Here is a 13298-nt window from a genome sequence, read left to right as displayed (position 1 = left end):
ACCCTGCAGCTCATGGAGAACCCCACACCACACCAGGTGGATATGCCCTGAAGGAAGCTGCAGCCCATGGAAAGCCCATGCACAACCAGACTTCTGGCAGAAACTGTCCCCTGTGCAGAGAAGCCCACACAGGAGCGTGTTTTCTGGCATGAACTGTGGCGTGTGAGGGATCCACACTGAAACAGTCTGTTTCTGATAGGTCGTACACCATGGCAAGGATTCATGCTGGAGCAGTTCTTGAAGAACTGCAGCCCATAGGAACGACCCATTCTGGAGAAGTTCATCAAGGACTGTCTCCCATGGCAGGGACCCCTTGCTGGAGCAAGGGAACAGTGTGAGGAAGAAGGAGCAGCTTGGGGATATGGAGAAGGTATTTTTAGGTTTGTCTTTTTTCTCACTATACTTCTCTGTTTTTATTTGACAGTAAATTAAATTAATCTTCCCCAAGTTGAGCCTGTTCTGCCCATGACGGTAATTGGTAAGTGATCTTCCTGTCTTTATCTCAACCTATGAGCTTTTTCATCTTATTTTCCCCCTCCATCATGTTGTGGAGGGGGAGTGAGAGAGCAGCAGCTGGGTCTGGCAGGCAGCCACGGTCAAACCCACCATGTTATCACAGAAGGCAATCAATCAAGTTGATCAGGTATGATTTACCCTTAATTAATATTTCTGATAAATTTCCTCTCTTTCATGTTCCCAGATATGTTCTAGGGGGACTCGCTCTATGCCTTTCCCAGAGATCCTAGGATCCTAGGCTGTACTAGTAGAGATATACGTGGCAGAAAAATGATTAAGATTAGAGAAAGAGGAGTTTTAGGAAGATAGCAATTTGCAGATAAAGCATTTAACACAGATCGATCTGTAAAAGAAAAGATATTTACCATACTTATAGTTAAGGTTAACATTATTTGTTTGCCCTACAAATACCATTAATTAACCATCATTATGTCTCTAATTTCACAAACATGTTGCAAGAAGATATATTAGGTGAAATCACTTGCTGAAATGAAATGCGACTCAGTAAAATAGGTTATAAATCTTAGCAAGTGTTATTTTAAGTTTTCTGAGATCTCATCAGGCAATGTCATGTCACATCACACAGTAAAACATAAATTTGCTTCTTGTTCTAATATAGTGAATACATTTGATGGTATACAGTGTTGAGGACCTCTTCCTTTAAAAAAAAAAAAAGCAATCCCACATTCTGTTGTTACTGAAAGAGGAAAAAAACCCCAACAATTTAATCTCCCTTGCATGCTAAAAGGGAAAAATAACCACTCCCCACCCAACATATTTTTAATCTTCCTATTTTCCAACCACCTGAAGAGAAGGAAAATGCGGGAAACTGGCATAGCCTATAGTTCCTATAGCTCAGCTTTCCACAATTCCACAAGCCTAGTAAGATTGAAAAATTTGCACTCCCACCAAGTAAGGACAGGTGACATACTCCTTATCTCAGTAGTTCTGTGTTTATGGGAAGTGGCTGCTTAACCCTGAGTATGCCAAGGAGGGAGGGACTTGGGAGCTACTAGAGCACCGGCCCTTTCAACCATCCCTCAAGCACAGTAGATCAGAGATGAAAAAAAATCTATAAACCATATATACTGCATTCTAAATCCCACACCTGCATACTCAACTCTGTCTTGTAGTCAGTAATACTTAACAATTTACCAGAATCCTGCAGGTCTGATTTTCAGTATGGGCTTTAGCACGTTACAGTATCACCTTGAGATCTGAACTCCTTAGCTGCTCTGTTAGAAGTCTAGTTCCCTTGATGACTCTCTTCACACTCCAACACCCACATGAAAGTTGCTTCTGCAGAAGCTTTCTCCTTGAAATACCTTGATTTTGTGTTCGGTGTGAGCAATTTGATTATAGATCTCTCCAGTGTTACCCTGTATTGTTCTGTTCTTCTCAGTGGATAAGACAGGCCAAGAACAAAAATATTATGTCCTTTCATGTATTTTTAGAACCATTTCAAAAAGTGCACATTCCACAGAGATGGGAGTATATTTTGATTCTGAAAAAAAGACAAAAATAATCTTTGTTCTCAAGAAAAGGTCATATTTTTAATCTTCCCTCCAAAAAGGAAAGAAACTCATTACTTTTAAGGACTTAATAGAGAACAATTGTTAAGTTTTCTTAAGGTGTATACTCAAAAGGAAATAAAAAAAAACCCAAACCAAAGCATACAAGCAGGAAGCATATATACAAAGAGAAAAAAAGGTGGATAAAAAAGAGAAGAACGAATGTTAACCTTGTGAAAGCTCAAGACAGAACAAATTAGGAACATTTTCTAAAAGGCTGCTGACCATCCCCTAAGAAACTGCTGAACTGAAACACCTGCAGCAGTTATAAGACATTTTGCCTTTCTTTCTGAGAACCTATTAGATTGACCCTTCCCTCTAACTGGACTCTGAAAACTTTTGTGTTTCTGCAATATTTTTCCGAAAGAACACTAGCTCCCACTGTCTATAGAGATAGTTTGGAAGGCAAAATGGCTTAGACAAACAAGACACAGTAGGAATATATTGGGAATCCTCTAAATACACTTCATTAAGTGGAGAAGTGATGAATTTAGTGAAATATTAGAAAAATTCAAGTACATATTCTGGCATTTGTGACATGTATGCACTAAATCTAATCTAAAGTTCTATCTTAATGAGACAAGGGCATTATCCATTAATTGTCAAAGGGTATATTAACTTAGTTAATGATCCCACCTTTGATAGATGTTCTTAGAAATCAAATTCACTTCTTGTTAAGTTAGACTCAGTAACTCATGTTATGGAAAATCTGTATTTTGAAGTTCTACAGCAGAGTATTACATTTATATACAGAGAACTTATTTTTAATCAGCCTTTTTTTTTTTAACTTATAAGTTACACAAGATAGGCTGTGGAGTTGCTGCTAGAAAATAATCTCTTCACAGTAAAGTACATATAAAAATTTAAATAAGGCTGAACTTCGCTGTACATAGTTTAGGCAATAATTCAGCAAGGCTGAGTTCTGAAAAATAGGTATCTTCTTTTATACTACTGCCTACAGTAAAAATTGAGTTAAAATACCAAGGGTAGATTTTCAGAATTAAATACAACAGTAAATGTCCATTAAATGCTGTCTGAATTCTAGCTTACCCAACTTTTCTATCACTTGCTGCTTTCACATTCACAAACAATTTGGTTTCATCTGGCTAACAGAAGCAGTGGTCTGAGTTTCAGAGCCTCTTCTGTCTTACATAGCTAAGACCCTCAGCTTGTACCTGAAGAATTTTGAAACATTATGTTCAAAAGCTGTGATATTTTACCAAAGTCTGTGCCCACAAAAGGATCTGTAGACGCATTAATGCTCTGTCTTACATTTTAGTGCCTAATTCCCAGAATTCTGAAACTGAGGTGGGACACCTAACTTTACTGTCCTATATCATAGAATCATAGAATTGTTTAGGTTGGAAAAGACCTTTAAGATCACAAAGTCCAGCCATTAACTTAACACTGCCAAGTCCACCACTAAACCATGTCCCTAAGAACCACAATTACCCATCTTTTAAATACTGCCAGGGATAGGGACTTGAGCACTTCCCTAGGCAGCCTGTTCCAGTGCCTGACTACACTTTCGGTGAAGAAGTTTTTCCTAATATCCAACCTAAACCTCCCCTGGTGAAACTTGCAGCTATATGGAGAGTATAGAGGCCAGCAGAGTAGTCAACAGCACACACAGCCAACAGCACACACAGCCAACGTGAATGACCAAGGAAAGAATCATGAAAAAAATTTTCTGTGACAGTGGGAAACACATCGGAAACTCTCCACAGCATGTGTGTTCATAAACATTCTGGGCAATGTGAGAAATTGTCTTGATATTTTTTACTTTAAGATGAGGAAAGAGGTGGGAGTTAGAAAAGGAACACAAGTACCTTCCTCTCTTTTCCAGCCTCTGAAATTTACTGCTGTATGCATTGGTTTCAGTCTTACATTCCTTCATATCAGTCTGGGTTTTTTTTGTTGTTTTTTGTTTATTTGGGTTTTTTTTGTAGAAAAAAGTAGACTTTTTTGTGATTTAATTTAATGTAATAATTCTTTCAAATTTGAAAGTAAATCAGGATTACTTAAAAATCCAGAACTCAGATATACCATTGCTATGTGTGAGAAATAAAAATGGAAAAAAAGGGGGGGGGGAAGGGAATGAGGAAGAGAAGGGATATAAAAATATGTTGAGAAAGAAAATGGAGACATGAAGGAATAAAGAAGGATAAAGATGAAAGTATGAAGAAGGAGAATGGAACAGAAAATTTTATTACACAGAAAAGCTCATTTTGAGGAAATTACAGCTAAAGGATCAGAAATGCCTATTCTTTCACTTTGGATTAGAACTGAAAATATACTAATATCTTCTTTCATTTATTTATCTTAAATGTTCAAATCTCTATTTTTGTATTTAATATTAACATTTCTTCACAAGGAGTAATTGCAGAGAGAAAAATAAAGATTTTCTTTGAGCAACAACATGATTGTGTTATAGGTAAGTTATAGTCTTACATCTGTTCTGTTTCACCACTAATAAACAGGAATTTATCTTGCCAATGATATGCATGATAACTCCTGGTACAAGTTTATAAAACCACCTTGATCTCAAGTATACCTACCAGGAGAGCTTAGTGATATAACCGAAGTTTTAAAACATTCTCTCCTATGTGGTATTAAGTAGCAGGAAACTAACCAAGAAAAAGAGGCTATTGTGATGGAGGCTTTGTTACAAAACACCTTAATAAATCCTATTAAATTTATGCTTGTGTAGAAGTGTCATGGTTTAACCCCAGCCAGCAACTAAGCCCCACACAGCCACTCTCTCACTCCTCCACCAGTGGGATGGGGGAGAGAATCAGAAGGGTAAAAGTGAGAAAACTCATGGGTTGAGATAAAGACAGTTTAATAGGGAAAGCAAAAGCCATGGACACAAGCAAAACAAAACAAGGAATTCATTCACTGCTTCCCATAGGCAAGCAGGTGTTCAGCCATCTCCAGGAAAGCAAAAGTCCATCACCCGTAAGGGTTACTTGGGAAGACAAACGCCATCACTCTGAACGTTCCCCCCTTCCTTCTTCTTCCCCCAGCTTTATATGCTGAGCACGACATCATATGGTATGGAATATCCCTTTGGTCAGTTGGGGTCAGCTGTCCCAGCTGTGTCCCCTCCCAGCTTCTTGTGCACCCCCAGCCTACTTGCTGGTGGGGTAGTGTGAGAAGCAGAAAAGGCCTTGACTCTGTGTAAGCACTCAGCAATAACAAAAACATCCCTGTGTTATCAACACTGTTTTCAGCACAAATCCAAAACATAGCCCCATACTAGCTACTATGAAGAAAATTAATTCTATCCCAGCCAAAACCAGCACAAGAAGATATCATGACCCTGTGCTGCCTCAATATCTATATTCCATTATGCCAATGGGTGGAACATGTAGGTTATTCCAGCCGATGCCTAATTCATTCAATGCAGTCGTGGCTCTAAAAGTGATGGAGGTTGTTGTTATGTGGGCATAGTGTGCTTCCCATCCTGGTCTGTCATGGCACCGTGTTCGAAGGTAGCATGTGTGCCATCCATGCTTAGCTTTGTGGGGAAGGGCAACTCCCATGGTCAGAGGGTTATAGATGACTTGTGGGAATGGACCCCACTGCCTCCATGGCAAGTGCCACCCCTGTACGAATGTACAACAAAACCAGATACAGGCTCTATTATGTGTGATAAAATACATTAGGGCTAGTTCAGATTTTATTTGCGGAGGGCACTTTAAAAATTGGTCTGAGAGAAAATAAAATCCTATAGAGCTATTAAATCCTTTGTCTTTTACAAACAACTAAAAAGGATATAGTTTTACCATCTCCTAACTCATTATGAAGTATTTCAGTCTAACATTGAAAATTATATTCCATGCATACAAACATTATCAATGACTATAAATGATTGATAACACCTTCTAGCAATCCTCTTTCCACAGAAAACACAGTATTCTGAAGGTCAAAAAAGTATTTTTGAAACTATTGTCAGACTCATATTTAGTCAGTAATTTCAGCTCTGCAGATTATACCTAAGAAATCTGATCTGTGTAGAAAAGACAAATCTGATTAACATATGATGAAAGGGCACTATTTGTCTTTTTCAACTTTTGTATGCTTTATCTACTTTGTATTTTTCATTTTAGACTAAAAATCATTGACCATAAACAGATTTTCCTTTAATTTTTTTCATCTGAAACCCTGTCCTCAGTTTTGTATACATCAGACTCTCATAATAATATCTTTTTCAAGTTTCACGCATTTTGTAGCCAATGCTTTCTGCAAGGAAACATTTCACTTCACTTTACCCTTAAATATATACCAGGGACAATTCTAGCTGCAGTAAATGAGCTGCTGCTACAAAATGAATGTCCATATTAATGAATTCAGTGCTAACATTGGGATCATTTGCACTCACAGTATATGAGATCATAATTATTAACATCTCCTCATTCTCTGACCTCAGATAATCCTCCTTCTTCTCTGAAAGGAATCAAAGGAGGAATTAAAAATACCTTATAAATTTATGATGTTTGCCCATTTGAATCTAGGATTTATTTCTTCATTTTTTTTTGTGCTTCCCTATAATCTATCACTATGTGATTGAGCAATACTTTTACAGCTTTTGGAACACAACTGAGCATTTGAAGTTTTTGCAATGAGTTTGAGAAAGTGTTAAGAAATTCTGGATTAATTCCTGTTTTCTGTGAATTCCAGTAGAAATTATTTCCCTATATGTTACAGAAATTTCCAGAAGTTTTCAAAATCTTCTTTGTAACTGTTGAGTGCTTTAAAAAGTGATTCATTTTTTCACATGCTCAAGAAATTAAAGTCTTGAAACCTTATATACTGATTTCTCTCTGATCATTTTCATTAACTTTTTTTCACTGAATGCTGTATTTGGGTATCTTGCAAATACTTCCTCACTCTGCAAGTATATGAGTTGTATTGCTACTACTTGGTTTCCTACAACAGACAAGGCAAACAATATTTTTCAGCTATCTGCCTCCTCTAATTCATATAAACTATTTACCAGTTTGAAGCATTAGTACATAGAATGCATTCATTCATATTTATTCTATGAATCTGAGAACAGTACACACTCTAATACAAGTCGCAAATGTCTGGATTTTTCACATAACTTTTCCCATATTTTCAGACTGCTGAGCCTATACAATAACTACAATACCAAGATTTCTTAAAAAAGATTATAAAGTTTTTGGAATTTCTTTTAAATAAACACTGCTCACCTTTTTTTTTTTTTTTTTTTTTTTTTGGCATGGACTTACTGATTAGAATAATCCACTTACCTTTTAGAATTATTATACCTTTTTGTGACCGTAAAGAGAAATACTTCTTTTGGAATTCCTTGGGTTTTTTTCTCATTTGTGATAACTGATTTCCCTCTGTGTCTTGAAACAATCTCTTAAAGGTTGAACAATGTGAATCAAATCCTCTTATACAATAGGGATCTCATACATAGGGACTCAACAGGGACCTCATAGATAATCAGTTTTACAAAGATGAGACTTATCAGAGTGACAGAGTGAAAAAGAAGCTAAATTATACACAGTTCATCACTGTTCTTTTGCCATGAGTATCATTAATGATTACATTTGCTTGTGACTGGGAAATTTTACCTAGGACAAATAATTGTTGACACTTTGAAGCTTTAAAAATTCTGTCCATCTATTTTAATATTAACACATTATACAAAATAAGTGGTAGTAAAATTCCAAGGTCTACTGTTAATTTCCAAATTATCCATTAAAGATAAACAAAGGTTCATAAAGAGAAACACTGATTTTGATTTCTTACTAGTTTTGCACTTTCATAGTGAAATTCTTTTTCATGGAATGAACATCTTTTATGTTGTATAAATCAGACAAGAATCATACTCACCAATGCTTTAAAATACATACAACTAAGTATAATGTAATGAAATATATATATATACATGTTTTTGGTACGTTGTTCTGCACAGCTGGCATGACAGTGTGTGATGAAAAGTGCTGTCACACAGAGAAGAATTCAGACACTAGAGAGTATCTGAGTTGTCTTTGCAATCCTTTCAGATGGGTGATCTGTTGTTCCCTACCATGACTCAGTGTTTCCAGAAGAGTTTACATCAGCTTACATTTGTACAGCTTTGAATTTTATCTCTGATTGTCACACGTTGCATGCTCCTGTGAAGTGGCATAAAGTTTATTGTCACTCTTAGCGCAGTGCATGTCAATGTCATCTTCACACTGTGTGAGATCCCATACACATTGACACAAAAATGTTACAGTTTTTAACTGTAATAGCATTGATAAGTCATTTGCAAAACTTCCTCAATGTTTGTACTATGTGCCCACTGTTCACAGAAAATTATGGAGACATTGCTTTATGGTAATATAGTGACCATTTGAACAATAATAGACAGAAAAACTCTTCAATATGTTAGGCAAAGGGTGAGAATTGGATGTGCTAATATTAAAAATTTTCCAAAGCCCTACAGTTAAGTTCTATACAATTTTAGAAGACTTTACTGGAAATAAAAATGATTTTTATAAGTTTTTCATAACGGCTAGTCACTGAAGAATGTACAATAAGACCATAATCCTTTTTTGGCAGTATTAGCTTCCTGCTATGGCATAACACATGCTCAAACAGCTTTTTTCCTGCTATCATAGCTGTTTCAAGAGATACTAAATCCCATTTTAGATAGTATCAAAGTTGGAATAGGAGTGGACACTACCTTTAGTCTTATATATATATAGGACTTATATATATACAGGAAACATAATTTCCTTTTTTTCCTTGAAATATTAACTTTGAGGCAGAAGTCCATCATTGTGGTACAGAGTATGCAACAGAATTATAGTGTTAAAAGACACCTTCAGAATGTATTTAATCCTTTTCCTACTACAATTAGCTATAATTACTGTTGTAGAATCATCCTGATAATGCACCAGTGATAATTCCTGTAACTACTAGATATCGGTGGCAAGCAGTTACTAGATCATTGTGTCTGCCCATATAAGTGTCTGTATGTATATGTGCTTTCCAGTACATCATTGTTTTCATAGAAATAACTGTTAATGAAATATTTATTTCTGACAATGCTGTTCTAAGAAATGTTAGCTGTATTATAAGGAAACCACAGGTTGAGTGCTGTTAAGAAAAAAAAAGGGATTTATCAGGGTTCCCCAAAAGTACAAGCACAAAATGGTGGCAATGGCCTTGAAAATACAAGGTAATGGATGAAACTGGAGGGCCCAGCCCTCTCACCATTGGTCAGTTATTGGTCATTAAAGAAAACCAACCTTGGGAGTTGGGTATAATTTGCTTTAAGGATAACAAAGAGAAGAAGGAAAACATATCCAACATGAATAAACCACACCATATATAGTCTATTTGGATTTAAAATGGAGTGGTGAACCCATGAAGAAGGAGGTTAAGGTCTAATGCACATTACAAAACATAAAAAAAATGACCCTAAGCAGACTCTAGAGTGAGGAGTAAGAAACCATCAACATCAACATTAAACTCCTTTGGCAAATAACTTGGGATGCTAATGACTTGCTCTAACCCCCTGTATTTCTGCATCAGTCTTTGAACCCAGAAGAATATGGGAAAGGTGAGCATAACACCAGAGAAAATGGAAAACTGTACATCAGTTTTAACTGTATCATTATTGGGAATGAGCTGTAATAATGGGATAATTTGGACTATAACATTGTAACAGGACTAATAATAATTCTTTAATTGGATTGTTAAGACTTTAAATACACTAGCTATAAATCCTTGGCTATTCACATAAGGTGTATTTCTTCAGCCTACATAAAGTGCACAGGGTGTTTTTTTCTGATAACCTACCCTAGATGACTGGCTGTTAAACCTGCATTTGGTGCTATGTCATTCCTAGGATTTCTGTCATTCCATCCTCGAAAACATATGGGGGAAAAGAAGCCACAAGTCTCTACATTATCCACAGGTTCATTTCCCTAGCATTTTCTACCTGTTTGGTGTGCTTCCCCTTTGAAGCAGCAAAATATGCTTTTCCTGTTAATCTTGAAGACTATTGTGGTACGCCCTAACAACAAAATTAATCTGCTTTTCTTCAATGGCAACCCAATATTTCTTCTCAAACACACAGTGGAAGGGAAAACCAGTCATTTTATTCTTTCTTGAAAGTATGTTTCATGTATTTGAAAACAAGCAAGAGTCCCACTAGTTTGTAGTTTTTTAGAGTATTTAAAGTGATTCTGGTCGGTCTTTCCTCAAACAACAAAATTTCTAGAACTGTGATCATGTGCATTCTCTCCTCTGGACTTTTAAAAATTGGTTTACATCTTAGAAATGCACAAACTGTAAGAGATTTCCCAAATGTAACACAGTAGCTCAGTGGAAGTTTTATCACTGCTGAAGATTATCTTTAGGTTCCACACTTACACACCCCACAATGGCATTTGCATTCTCTGCAAGAGCGTAACATTGCTGATTCAAGTGTCTTCTGATACATAGCACCCACCACAAACTTTTTCTTCACTCTGTCTTGCTCTTCTTCCTGCATTGTTATAGATGGCTGTTCTTGTACCTTGCAGTTAGAATTATAACTCAGTCTTTAACTTATGTGTTGTCCTTTCTGGCTGGGAATTATTTGAAGCTTCTTATAACATTAAGTATTTAATGAATAGTAATGAATCCAGAAGTCATTCCTGTGTTGCCTTCTTACATCTTCCCATTAACAGTGAATATGATCTCCAAACTAGTTTTCTGCTAATTTTACAGCAGTTTTGTGTCAAAAATGTTCAGATAGTTTCATGCATCACCTTACCTATAAAACTGCAGTATGAGACATATAAATAAACAAAAAATGTGTCTTAGTTCTAAACTGACAAAAAGAGGCAAATGATCATGTTCGTTTATTTCAGCTGCAATAACAACATTACTGTAGGTCATGATATCCAAGATTTAGAATAAACTCAAAGTTCACAATCTGACAAAAGCCAGGAGCTTTTCAGAAAGAACATGAAAAGGTACATTAGCAAATCTAATGAAGTCATCAGTATGCACTGGCTTAGTAAGAAGTCTTTTAAAATCATTAATCAGTGATCTATAATTCATATCTTAGTTGACATCTACACACACATTTCACTGAAGGAATGCATAAGTATAAATCTCTGCATATGGAAAGATGGCAAATATTTTCTCGCACCAGCTGCTTAAATGCAATACTGCAATTTGGTAAAGAGTATTCAAAATATAATGTTAGGGGTGTTTTCTTATATCAACATCTGTAGCAATGAAGAAAACAAAATCTTTAACTATTTCCTTGAGTCAGCTGTTTGAACTGAATCTTATTACTTCATCCTCTACTACTACTAGAGGTAATAATGACAATGAAGTGAGATAAGTTGAGGCTCTGGGCACAATATTGATAAGACTACTTTAAGGTCTTTACAAATTTTGGAAATCAAGACACACAAGAGGTGAAATTGCTACAACTACTGCATTTCAGAGAAGGACAAAAAATGATTCCAGATCTGGAGAAATGTGAAATAAGCAAAACAAGACTTGGTATGACAGTAGAAGACTTAATTCAATTGTCTAAACACAGACATGTCTGTGATGCTCCCAAGTAACTAAGATAGCACATGTGGCTGGCAGATATAGCAGCAGATCTACAGGAAATCTGCAGCTATGCACAGGCTGACCAAGTTATCTAAGAGTGTTACAAGTGGGATTAAGAGTCTATGAATAGGCAAGAAGATCCAGCACCTTGATCTTTCTTGATTATAATTGGAATTTAAACACAGTAAACATGCAGACATCTATATTTGTGTTTTACTCTGTGATCTGAATCCCTCCCATATTGCACCTGGGAGCTCCATTTACTCACAAATGACAAGCTTGAGAGGAGACCCAGCTCGTATATTTAGACCTATTGTGGATTTCTACCCTGTTCTGTAGTAGGTGAAAGGATTTATCTGCTCTGCCTGGGATCATCTGACATACTTCACCTTATCTGCTTTTTGTGATTGAAGAGATTTTCTCCTCCAGTATGTTGTTATCTATTTTTCCCTGCTTCTGACTTCATTTATGTATGCCAGTAACTGAAAAGCTTTGTTTTGCCCAGTATTTGGATTTGATAGTGTATACAGACCTCATGATCCCTGTGAAGCACAAGGTTAATTTAGACCATCGCATATTCCTTTCTGGTCTTACATTCATGGAAATTTGCAATGTTTTCAGTGGCCCCAACCCAAATTGAACTGAGTGCACTTGCTATTTCAGGAAATTTCTGATTCAGTCGTTGTCCACAGTATCTTGCTGTAGGAGAATTTGGAAGACAGTTCTCTATTAAAGCCATACTACATACCTTAACACAGCTCATGCTGCTGAATGGAGGCATGTTGTTGGTCTTGTGGTGCTCACAAGAAATCTAGGAGCACTGTGATACTGGTTTGTATACTGGGATTATTCCCTGCATGGAATTAAATGTCTACTGCATTCAGTTTACTCAGATCCAGTATGATCAGTAAAAAGACATGCCAGTCTTGCCTTGTAAGGAATCATAAGATAAATCAAAGTAAAAAACATTTTTTAAAAAACTCTTTCTGCCTTCTCTCAAACATCATCTTCATTGTCTCTAGACAACTGTTTCAACAGGCTTACTTGGTGGAATTAAAATACCTGTATCTTTTTACTGAAACTAGAGATCTTTCATTTGCTTTACACCAGCTACACAATGTTGACTATCACAGCCAGAGGCCAACTGAAATATCTAAGAATGATTGTGTACTGTAGATGATAGGAAAGTTTTTGGAAAATAATCTAGGCTTTTAATGAAAAAAATATCACAGAATCACAGTCTGGTTAAGGACCTCTGATGGTCATGTGGTCCAATGCCCCTGCTCAAGCAGGGCCACCTAGAGCCAGTTGCCCAGGACAATCTTCAGACAGCTTTTCAATATCTCCAAGAAATGAGATATATTCAAAATGGGGAGATAGGCAAGCTGATGCCAGTGCTTGGTCACCCCCACAGGAAAAAAGTATTTCCTGGTGTTCAGACAGAACCTCCAGTATTTCAGTTTGTGCCCATTGTATCTGGTCCTGTCACTGGGCACCACTGAAAAGAGACTGGCTCCATTTTTCTGCAGACCATCCCTTCATATATTTGAACTGATTGATGAGATCCCCCGAACCTTCTCTTCTCCAGGATGAGCAGTCCCAGCTCTCTCAGGCTTTCCTCATAAG

This window comes from Nipponia nippon, unplaced genomic scaffold, assembly GCF_047370975.1.
Source record: "Nipponia nippon isolate SJK-2023a ecotype South Korea unplaced genomic scaffold, ASM4737097v1 scaffold_4, whole genome shotgun sequence".
Lineage (NCBI taxonomy): Eukaryota > Metazoa > Chordata > Aves > Pelecaniformes > Threskiornithidae > Nipponia > Nipponia nippon.
The sequence above is the reverse complement of the archived record's forward strand: the minus strand, read 5'-3'. Positions refer to the sequence as shown.